General features: G+C 40.8%; 1 non-coding gene across 1 annotated transcript; it reads right to left on the bottom strand.

Moving 5' to 3' along the window:
* Positions 1-10,855: 10,855 nt before the first annotated feature.
* Positions 10,856-10,993, bottom strand: LOC119921191. The gene has a single exon (XR_005448496.1). It is a non-coding gene; the product is annotated as a small nucleolar RNA SNORA7 (small nucleolar RNA).
* Positions 10,994-11,037: the final 44 nt, after the last annotated feature.

The following is an 11,037-nucleotide window of genomic DNA, read 5'->3' as shown; positions in this document are numbered from 1 at the left end:
TACTATTTACCAGGCACTGTACTAAGCACAAGCACTAAGGTAAATACAAGCTAATCAGGTTGGACAAAATCCCTGTCCCACTTGGGACTCACAGTCTTAATTCCCATTTTTATAGATGAGGTAACTGAGGGACAGAGAAGTTAAGTGACGTTCCCAAAGTCACACAGCAGACAAGTAGTGGGGCCGGGTCCTTCTGACTCCCAGGTTCGTACTCTATCCACTAGGTCACACTGCTTCTCTAAATGTTCTGATTGCCAGTACAGTCTAGTAGATGTCTTTTTGCGAAAGGAAGTCAGGGCTTGCACCTTGCTTTGTGGTTGTAAAGGCCTGGGATGGGGGAAGGGGAGAGAGGAGTTGGGGTGATGCTATGTTCTTTGAAGCCACAAACATTCCAGCAGAGGGAAACATCAGAGTGTTCACTAATGGGAAATGTGTCTGTTGCTGAAAAAATAATGCATACAAAACAAATTATCTTAATTTTGTTCAGCATTTATTTCGCCAATGGCTTTTTCTCCACTTTTCAAATATGCTTATGTCACCGCTATCCAAAAAAACCCCTTCCTTGACCCCAAGGCTCCCTCCAGTTATTGCCTCATCTTCCTCCTATGTTCCTCTCCAAACTCCTTTAATGAGTTGTCTATACCCACTTTCTCAAGACCCTCTCTTCCAATTCTCTCCTTGACCCCTTCCAAACTTTCTTCCATCCCCTTCACTCCATAGAAACCACCCTCTCAAAGGTCACAAATGATCTCCTTCTTGCCAAATCTGACAGCCTCTGTTCCATGCTAATCTTCCTTGGCCTCTCAGCTGCTTTGAATACTGTCAACCACCCCCTTCTCCTGGAAACATTATCCAACCTCAGATTCACTGACACTGTCCTCTTCTGGTTCTCCTCATCACTCTGGTCATTCATTCTCAGTTTCTTTTGTGGGCTCCTTCTCTGTCTCCTAACTCCTAACTGTGGGTGTCCCTCAAGGTTCTTGGTGGGTGGAGATGAAGGCAGCTTGTATATGCCACTAACCCTAAGAGTTTGGATAAGAAAGGGATCAGGGAGGTGGGGCTGTAGTTAAAGGTGATGGTGAGGTAGAAAGAGAGCTCTCTTAAAATGTTTGCATGTGTGTGTGAGTGGATGGAGTTATGTTGAAGGTTATTCTGACATTCCCTAGCTGCCTTTGGCTTTATATGAAGACTGCCCCCCACCCCCACCCCACCAAATTCCCTTGGTTTTCTTCTCTTCTCCCTTCCTGAAAAGGGCAAAAAAATCTCCCTCCTTACAAGGAGAGATCATGTGACTTGCACCAGTGACATAGCCCACTGGTGTAATCTACTTGACCTTTCCCTGCAAGGAGGGAGATTTTTTTTTTAAAGAGGCAGCATTTACCAGAGGCTGGAACCACTATTCTTTGAAGCAATGGAGAAAGCCACTGCTTCAGCAGAGAGCACTTTAACAAAATCAGTGGTGCATAATGGCAACTTGCCATAGCCAAACGGGAGGACAAGCACTATATAAATATTGCCCATGCTGATTCAGTTCCTTTATTCCTCAAGGGTAATGTGAGATCATTGTGAAGGAGCTGCGGAAGAGAGTCTCTGACAATGATTCCATTCTGAACTATGACCACGCTACTATGACGTATTAATCAGATGGTAGCAGATGCAGATACAGCACTAGGATAGTCTGAATTTGATCATTCAAAAGGACAACACAGCAAATGTGATGCTATTTTGCCTAGCATTTCACAAATAAAGAGCACAAGTTAAGCCTCCAAAGGTCACGTGGCTTCAAAAATATGCATTCTAGAATTCATTCTCAATACCTTTCAGGCTCGCCCATTCTCAGAAAAGACTATTTGGAGGGGGTAAATTTCAATGATGCCTGATGAGGAAATAAGGGACAGGAGGATAGGAGGGACCAAGGTGAATTAAAGGGGTCTATTCCTGACGATCTAGAGGTGATTTTTAGAAATAAGCAGTTAAAATCTTTTTCATTCTACTGTGCGTTCTGTGCGTTCAGCCTAGGGGAGCAAGGTACTTTGCAATCATCACTTAATCACAGCAGATGCAAGCGACAAAGTTCTGAGACGACTGTGGAGCAGAGGTCTGTGAAAAACCATAGCCGGGTAAATCAGACCCCTAGGAAAACTTTCAGTTTTGTTCCCTTGCAATATACAAAATTCAGGCCTATAATGATGAACTTCATATAGTGGTCACAGCTTTTGAATCTCTATAGAAAATCTACTCCTTGGAGGCATGTAACTAAGGTATATCATTTTCAACTTGGAAATCAGCAGATTTGTCTTAGAACTCAAAGTACATAAATGCCACACTTGCATTTAAACATTTGTCAAAGTAACTTCAGTTATCTGTCACCACTCCTGACAGTTGCTTTTGACCTCTCACATAGTGGATTAAGGTAGAATAGAACAAGATTTGTTCATTCACTTTCCCCACCTCCAAACCCTTATTAAAATTGTATCTTCTCCAAGTAGTCTTTGCTGACTACATTTCCTCATTTCCCCTACTCCCTCTGTGTTCTGCATCATCTATCCACTAGGTTCTCTACTCTTTGAGCACTTGACATTCACCCGACCGTCAGCCTCCAGAACCTAGGCAGATATCCATTGTATATTTAAATGTAAGTTCCTCATGGACAGGGAACATCTGTGTCAACTGTGTTGTAGTCCATTCTCCCAAGTGCTTATTGCAGTGCTCTGCACACAGTAAGCTCTCAATAAACACCACTGATAGATTGATAGGTTAGTTTTTCAAGTGCTTTTTCCCAGGAAACAGATGCATCCCATTGTTTATGGTAAATATTGCCAGATTTGCAAACTTGATTTTCCAAGTAAGTCAGGAATTTCCATTCAGCACGTGATCTTATCTTGGTGATACAATTTTGTTATCATCCTGAAGGTCCTTGGGAAGAGTTCATAAGCAAGACCACATGCTAAGAACTGTATTTATTTTGAAAAATATATTGAGGTCTCAATTCTAGACCGTGAGCCTGTTGTTGGGTAGGGATTGTCTCTGTTACCGAATTGTACTTTCCAAGTGCTTAGTACAGTGCTTTGCACACAGTAAGCTCTCAATAAATATGACTGAATGAATAAATGGAAGTCTTTACCTTTGATCTACTGAGAAAGCAGCTAGTGAGCTATAACAGTGCCAAACTCACCATGCTATCTAATATAAATCTTGAAAAGCAATACTGACAGAATTCATTCCCCAACCAACCTTGCAGCAACCTTAAGATTTCTCCAACTCCCAATGTTTGCCGTTCTGTATTTTGCGATAGAGGCTGAATTGGTTTGTTGTGATCAGTAGCAATTGGTTGCCATCAGCTCCAAAATCACTTCACTTTCCTGTTCTGTGCCATTTTGCTCTCCACTTTCTTGCCCCACTTTATCTATCTTTCTCTATCTTTATAGAGAAGCAGCATTGCTCAGTGGAAAGAACATGGGCTTGGAAGTCAGAGGTCATGGGTTCTATCGCCACATGTCTGCTTAGGCAAGTCACTTAACTTCTCTGAGCCTCAGTTACCTCATCTGTAAAATGGGGATTAAGACTGTGATCCCCACGTGGGACAACCTGATCATCTTGTATCCCCTCAGTGCTTAGAACAGTGCTTTGCACATAGTAAGCACTTAACAAATGTCATCATTATTATTATCTTTACCAGCTATTCCCCACATCAGTCAGTTCCTCTCTCTCGCTCGCTCTCTCTCTATTTCTCAACTCTCCCAACTCACTCCCTTCTGTCACACTGTTCTTCCAGCTTAGAACTCCCTCCCTCCCCACATCAGACAGAACTCAGGAAGGGTATTCAAGAAGATTGTGCCTTCCCAAAGCACTACTGCATCCAAACTGGATCCAGATTGTGCTACTTTCCTGCTTTGATCCAGTTGGACTGCAAAGTTTCCTCTCTGCACATTAAAAAAAATCCTGACTTGGGAAAGCATTAAGTGGGCCTGCTTTGCTGGTTTTGTGGCTACCAATCTTCAAGGGCTTCGCCAAAAAGCAAGGTCCTTATCTATAAAGGTGTGTTCCTTTATAAAATCATAAAGCTCTTTGTGGGTAAGAAACCACTTCTCCAACACATAGCAACCAGCTAGTATAGAGCACTCATCATGTGGGCACTTAATAATAATGATAATCATGGTATCTGTTAAGTGCTATGTGTCAAGCACTGTTCTAAGCAAAGGGGGAGATACAAGTTAATCAAGTTGGACACAGTCCCTGTCCCACATGGGGCTACAGCATTAATCCCCATTTTACAGATGAGGTAATGCACAGAGAAGTTAAGTGACTTGACCCAGGTCACACAGCAGACATGTGGCAAAGCAGGGATTAAAACTCAGGTCCTCGTGAGTCCAAGGCACCACCACTTGATTAAAGAAATACCCAGATCCCTGGTTGCTTGTTACAGTGTTAACTGGCTGGGAGTTCTAAGCAGCAGGTGATCAGAGATCAGTGTGTTCAGCCCCCAATAGGATAAGCCCTTGAAATAAGCCATCTTGAAATCATAGAAAAGACTAGGTTATTTATTAATTTCAGGCTAAACTATTTCACTTTTCTTTGGTACTGGGAAACCAGACTTCCTACTCAGTGGTCTTTCATGGCAGAGCTTTTTAATGGATTTCTGGGAAATAAGTACTATGAAAATATGGTTTAAAATATGAAAGGAAATACCAGTTAAGAGCAATTTAAATCGTCTTTCATTAGTACTCCCTCAAATCAAAGAGATTTCAGTTAGTTCATAAATGTGTGGGTGGTTTAACATACAGTATGAAGCTTTATTGTTTCATCCTGGAGAACTTGGAATTGGCAAATGCACTAGGAAATGAAATACCAAAAGTAAAAGTATTACTACAAACTAAAATTTCTCAAGTTTCAGGAAATAAAAAACCCAAATCTAGATTAGTAGTTGGAGTTTATCAGCTTTGTATATTTTAAGTAAAGGTTTTCTACATTTATTGAGGAAATCATAAATAATAGAACATGTTAATTTGGAGGGGGAAGATTTTAACTGCTCTATTTTCTAACATCTACATCTATGGGTATGGTACGTTAATGAAATTTTCATGGTGTATATCCTGAAACACTGAAAGTAGCAGAGGTGGGGATAGTTTCCTCATCTGAAAAATAGGGATTAAATTGTTTTACCTCCTACTTAGACCTTTAGCCCCAAGTGGGATAGGGGTTGTGTCCAACTTGGTTATCTTGCAACTACTCCAGCGCTCAGTACCACATTTGCAACCAAGTAAGCAACGTAACAAATACCTTACCAGTCCCTAAGAAAATTCAACAGTGGTGAACTTAGAATTGTAACAGCTCAGTAGAAAGAACTGCTGACTTCTTGAGTGTGTTTGTGTTAGTGATGTTTGCTATTTTATTCTGTAATAATAATAATAATGGTACTCTAAAGTGCTTACTATGTGTCAAGCACTGTTCTATGTGCTGGGATAGACACAGGGCAATCAGGTTGTCCCACGTGGGGCTCACACTTTAATCCCCATTTTACAGATGAGGTAACTGAGGCACAGAGAAGTTAAGTGACTTGCCTAAGGTCACACAGCAGACAAGTGGCAGAGCCGTGATTACAGCCCATGTCCTTTGACTCCCAAGCCCATGCTCTTTCAACTAAGCCATGCTATAGTTGGCAACAGTCATTCATTCGAAGGGTTTCTACTCTGGGTAGGTAAAAAACACTTGGAAAAATACACTTACAATAAAAAACATAGCCCCTTGCATCATAGATCTTCCAACCTAGGGCAGTGACAGGCACAGATAATAAACGAGTGATAATTTAGCTAGGATTGATGTCTCATGGAGGCTCAGACCATTAACAGATAAGTAGAATTTGGTTACTCTGACAGCCTGCTGTCAGCTCACACCCTCAGAAAACACATCAATAAAGTCAACCCATTAAATGGCCAACTAGCAGAAACAGAGTAAACGTTGACTGAAAGATAGTGAAATCTAAAGTGATAGGAGGGGAGTGTTTCCTCATCCTTTGATTGAGAATCCAATTGACCCAATCATGTATTGACGTCAGGAGTCAAGAATGAAACTTGGGAACCCCATACCAGAGGACGCTGAATCTCAGCCTGCGAGGAAGAAAACAAATGTTTCTGGACTCTGCAAAGCAGGATGTCCTAGTGGAAAGAACATAGGACTGGGAGACCTGGACTCTAATCCTAACTCTGCCCCGCAACCTGCTGTGTGACCTTGGACAAGACACAAAACCTCTTAGTGCCTCAATTCCTTATCTGTAAAATGGGGTTTAAATACCTATTCTCACTTCTCAGACTGTGAACCCTGTTTGGGACAATCACTGTGTCCAATCTGATTATCTTGCATCTACCCCAGGGTTTGGCATATAGCCTGTACTTATCAAATGGCACGATTAATATTATTATTGCAGCACCATAAAAATTATTATTGCAGATTGATGTCTCAGTCCTACCTGATAATATCCAGTATTTTGTTGGTCTTTCTGATTTAACCCTGCACTACTGGAATCACAGCATGGCTACAGACTGAAATGTAGTCCAGCTGACATAATTCCCATAGCCTGAAAGTAGCATCTAGCTCCCCAAATCATGTCAGACCAGGCCTGCGTAGAGCATACATTTGTAACATACATTCAGAAACACAGCTTTCATTTTATTTTCCCCACCACTGCATGGTCATTTCCATTTTGTCCCATGTCCTTTTTCTGGATCTCACTAATTGAAAGTGATCATTCACTGGAATGGTAATGGTAATATCCCCATAGAAGCTCTTCAGAGAAATAGAGCCTGGGCCTGGGAGTCAGAAGGACCTGGGTTCTAATCCTGCCTCCACCACTTGCCTGCTATGTGACTATGGGCAAGTTGCTTCACTTCTCTGTGCCTCATTTCCTCACCTGTAAAAGGGGAATTAAGACTGTGAGCCCCATGTGGGGCAGAGACTGTGTCCAACTTGATGAGCATGTTCTATGCCAGTGCTTTGTACAATGCCTGGCATTTGGTAAGTGCTTAACAAATACAAAAATTATTACCAATATCACTGTTATTATTATTAGTATTATGTTTCAGGGCAGGGGGCTATAGAGGGGGTAGAACTTCATCTTACTTTTTTGAGATGGTATATCTGGGGCCTAGATGAGCAAACTATTTGTCCAGGAATCTCAGTGCCGAAGAGTTGGAAACTCTTCATCCTTATCTTCCATTCCAAGACCATATGCAAGGTACTAGGGATTTACATTGCTTCCGTAGTTAAATGCCTCCCTAATTGTAACCTTGTGGAGAATAATTCAACTGTGTTTCAGGTGATAGGCTTCATAGGTAATAAATTTCATTGTCTGCAGGGTAGAGAGAAATTACAAATTATAACTTGAAACCCTCCCAGCTGCACAGCACTTCTTTACATATCTGTAATTTATTTATTTATATTAATGTCTGTCTTTCCCTCTAGACTGTAAGCTTATTGTGGGAAGGGAATATGTCTGTTATATTATATTCTCCCAAGCACTTAGTACAGTGCTCTGCACACAGTAAGCACTCAATGAATATGATTGACTGACCTGAAACCAGTCATGGATTGTTCCCCCCCCACCCCCAAACACCTCCCGGGATATTGAGGTCTACAGTTTAGGGGAGTGGGTTTGGGGTCAGCTGAATACATTTACAGCCTAAGCAATGCAGGGCCAGAGTTCACTTCCAATAATGTATTTCTTCCATAAGTCTAAATAGCAACTTTATGGCCTAAAAAAAGCTAATGTACTTTCCCCAAGTGAGCAGTTCTCTCCCTCCTGAACCATGGGTCCTGGTCATTCTTTTACTTGTTGCCAAAAGTCCATGTACTGAATGGGTTTGCAAATCCTCACAGTGATTGGGGTGAAACAGTGACTAACGGAGATTGTCTTACATTTGCATGGCTAGGTCAATTGTATAAGAGTCTCAATTGCAGACAGATGTATCCCTCCTGTGAAGGCAATTATTGTAAGGATCAAAAAAACTCACTATGTTACTATTATCTGGTTGCTGATTACTCAGTACAAAGGAAAAGTGCTACATAAATATTGGGTAAAATATAAAATGATAATTTTCCTCTCTTTTATCTATGTCAGCAACTCCCAATTTTTCTTCTTGCATGGAGGGCTGCCAAATTTTTATGTTTTTCTGGTTCCCCTTCTCCCATAATATAATTGGATATCCCTATTAGGCCACTTATTCTTTGCTGACTGCTTTTGATTAATATCATTATTCAATTAAAGTTAATTTCAATTCATTTTGGAAAAACAATTGCCATTATCTGATTGTTGCTGGATATTTCAAACACAGATTTTAAAGAATTGGTGACTAAACTATATATTTCAAAAACACTGATAGCAAGTCAAGATAAAATGCAGAAATAATAAAACACAGTTCTTCCATTGTTTTAGTCTTATATAGTAAGCCACATAGAGTTAAAGAGATCTACCAATGTTTTTGAGTAACTCAGTTTTCTTTAACTTTTTTTTAATGGTACTTGTTAAGCACTTCCTATGTGCCAGGCATTGTACTAAATGCTGGGATAAATACAAGATAATCAGGTTGGACATAGTCCCTGTCGGACATGGGGATCACAGTCTTAATCACCATTTTACAGATGACATAATTGAGGCACAGAGAAGTTAAGTGACTTGCCCGAAGTCATACAACAGACAAGTGGTGGATCCAGGAATAGAACTCAGGTCTTTGACTCCCAGGCCCCTGATCTTTCCATTAGACCACACTAGTTCTTTGGTCCTCTCCTCTTATTACTTTAGTCTAGCAATTTAGAAAATAAAAAAAAAATTCCCCTATCTCTTGCTGTATTTCAGGCTGAGACTTGTGAATATTGATTTCTGAATAAAAAAAAATCTTATGGATAGATGTGCTAAAAATAGCTGAAATTTTATAAGTCTGCTAAAGAGATACAGGATCTACATAATGGTCTGGGGCACTTTAATAATTGCTACTACTAATACATGCTAATTAGTTCCATGGTAGTTCTGTAAATTCCAACATACACCTATTGCCTTGGATTATTGAAACCATTCACTGAAATTATCTTCAGTCTTCTGCCACCCTCTTTTCTCTTGCTTCTTATCTCTTTATTCCTGTTGTTCAACTTGGTCTAGAAAGATATCACCACTGTAAGTTTTTAAATGGGGGTTTGGGGATTTCTTTATACCTTCATTTCTGAAATTTGATATGTGAATTTAATTCCCCTTTGCTATGAACCTGAGAGTGCAGAATGAATCTTTTGCTGCTTTAGCTGATGTAATGTGGACAATTTCCAACAATGTAACCTATTCCAATGTCTCACAACTGTTGTACCCAAGGCATTGTTCTGGATATGTAAACTAGATCTTTACTCCTTTTATTTAAAAACATAAACTCTTTACCCATGCTCTGTGAAAACAGTTCTCAGTTGCTCACCACTCCATATTGTACCTATCAATCATATAATAATAACAATAATAACTGTAGTATTTGTTTACTATTTTTCAAGAACTACTCTTATTTAATAATAATAATTATGGTATTTGTTAAGCACTTAGTATGTGCCAAGCACAAGGATAGATATATGGTAATCAGGCTGTTCCATGTGGGGCTCACAGTCTTAATCCCCATTTTACATATGAGGTGACTGAGGCACAGAGAAGTTAAGTGTCTGCCCTAGGTCACACAGCAGACAAGTGATGGAGTCAGGATTAGAACTCACATCTTCTGACTCCCAAATCCATGCTCTTTCCACTAAGCCATGCTGCTTTGCTTGGGTAGATACAGGATCATCAGGTTGGACACAGTCCCTGTCCCACACGGGACTCACGGACTAAGAATGAGAGAGAACAGGTACTGAATTCCATTTTACAAATGAGGAAACTGAGGCACAGGTAAGGGACTTGCCATCAAGTAGTGGAACTGGGATTAGAATCCAGGTCCTCTGACTCTCAAGTCCATGCTCATTCCACTAGGCTATGGGTTTCTCTTTTAGCTATCTAGCTATATGTCTGTGTGCATACATATTTCCTCACATACTTGAAAACTTTATTACATCCCAATTTAGTCAGCCTTTCCTCAAAAGACCATATTTCCTTAGGATTCTTATCATTTCAATTTTCCTTCTTACAAGTTCCTTAGTCTGGAAGCATCTCTCTGCTGTTGGTCCAATAGCAACTCCTCTTGGGAGTCAAGAGGCCTGGATTCTAACCTCCATTCTGTTTTGGTGCCATGGCATCAGTGGGGAAGGTTTATGACTAATAACAATAATAATAATAATGAAAATTGTGATATTTGTTAAACACTTACCATGTGACAAACACTGGGGTAGATACAAGATAATCAGGTTGGACCCAATCCTTGTTCCACATGGGATTCACAGTCCTAAACCTTATTTTACCAATGAGGTAACTGAGGTACAGAGATGTTAAGTGACTTGGTCACACATCAGGCAAGTGCTACAGCTGGGATTAGAACCCACGCCCTCTGATTTCCTAAGCTGTGCTCTTTCCAGTAGGCCATGCTGCAATCCACGTGGTGAAATGGAGTAGCAGGAATCCCGATAAGTAGCTGGCCAGCCTGAGCAATAGACTGTAGAGGCCACCAAGGAACTTGTTTTGTCTTATGCCGTCGAGTTGTTTTTGACCCATAGCGACACTATAGACACATCTCTCCCAGAATTCCCCGCTCTCCATCTGCAATCATTCTGGTAATATATCCATAGAGTTTTCTTGGTAAAAATCCAGAAGTGGTCTACTATTGCTGCCTTTCACGCAGTTCACTCAAGTCTCCACCCTCAACTTTCTCCCCATGCGGCAGCTGCCCAGCACGGGTGAGTTTTGACTTGTAGCAGATTGTCTTTCACTCACTAGCCACTGCCCAAGCTAAGAATGACATGGATATGCCTCTGCTTGACTCTCCCTCCCATGGCCGAGACTGGTAGATTACTGGAAACTCTCCAAGTGTGACCCTGAGAGGGCACCAAGGAACTACCATCCAGGTATTGGTGCTATGGAAGAGTAAC

Source organism: Tachyglossus aculeatus, assembly GCF_015852505.1.
Source record: "Tachyglossus aculeatus isolate mTacAcu1 chromosome 12 unlocalized genomic scaffold, mTacAcu1.pri SUPER_6_unloc_1, whole genome shotgun sequence".
In the NCBI taxonomy this organism is placed as follows: Eukaryota; Metazoa; Chordata; class Mammalia; order Monotremata; family Tachyglossidae; genus Tachyglossus; species Tachyglossus aculeatus.
Note: the sequence above shows the minus strand (reverse complement) of the source record. Positions and strands in the feature narration are given on the sequence as shown.